Raw genomic sequence first — 585 nt, forward strand, 5'->3', positions numbered from 1 at the left:
GATTTGAGTTGTTACAATAGATACTATACGTTCTGCAAAGCCCTTTACAGAACTCCTGGCCCAGGGTAAGGATTTAGCATTCCTAAGGCCCTAGCTCTGGTTCCAGGGAAGACTTTTTACACCCAGGCCACTCAGGTTTCCCTCACCGTTTTTACCTCCCCCTCAGACAGTGCCCCTGTCACTCAGGCTCCTTACCTGCCCCCACCCCACACCAGATAGTGTGTTCCTTGGGAACGTGAAGACAGGAGGAAGAAGACACCCACTGAGCATCTTTTCCCTGCCAGATGCCAGCCCATTCAAAGACATCATCTCAGTGGGTGTCAAAATTCCCTTTTTAGGGATGACAAAACTGAGGCTCAGAAAGGGGAATAACCTGCCCATAGTTGCATAGCTAATAAGTGTCAAAGCTTATGTTTGAACACAGCCTTGCCAACCCCAGAGCCATCCTCACATCAATACCCCACATCCTGATTTAGAATTATTTGACCGACCAACCAGGAGGCAGGAGGCAGGTGATAACCGCTGGGCGCCCCCCTGGCCTCGGCCCAAGCTTTCTCAGGGTCCACCCCCCCCCCCCCCCCCCCC

This window comes from Neophocaena asiaeorientalis, unplaced genomic scaffold (assembly GCF_003031525.2).
Source record: "Neophocaena asiaeorientalis asiaeorientalis breed wild unplaced genomic scaffold, Neophocaena_asiaeorientalis_V1.1 scaffold275, whole genome shotgun sequence".
Taxonomy (NCBI): domain Eukaryota; kingdom Metazoa; phylum Chordata; class Mammalia; order Artiodactyla; family Phocoenidae; genus Neophocaena; species Neophocaena asiaeorientalis.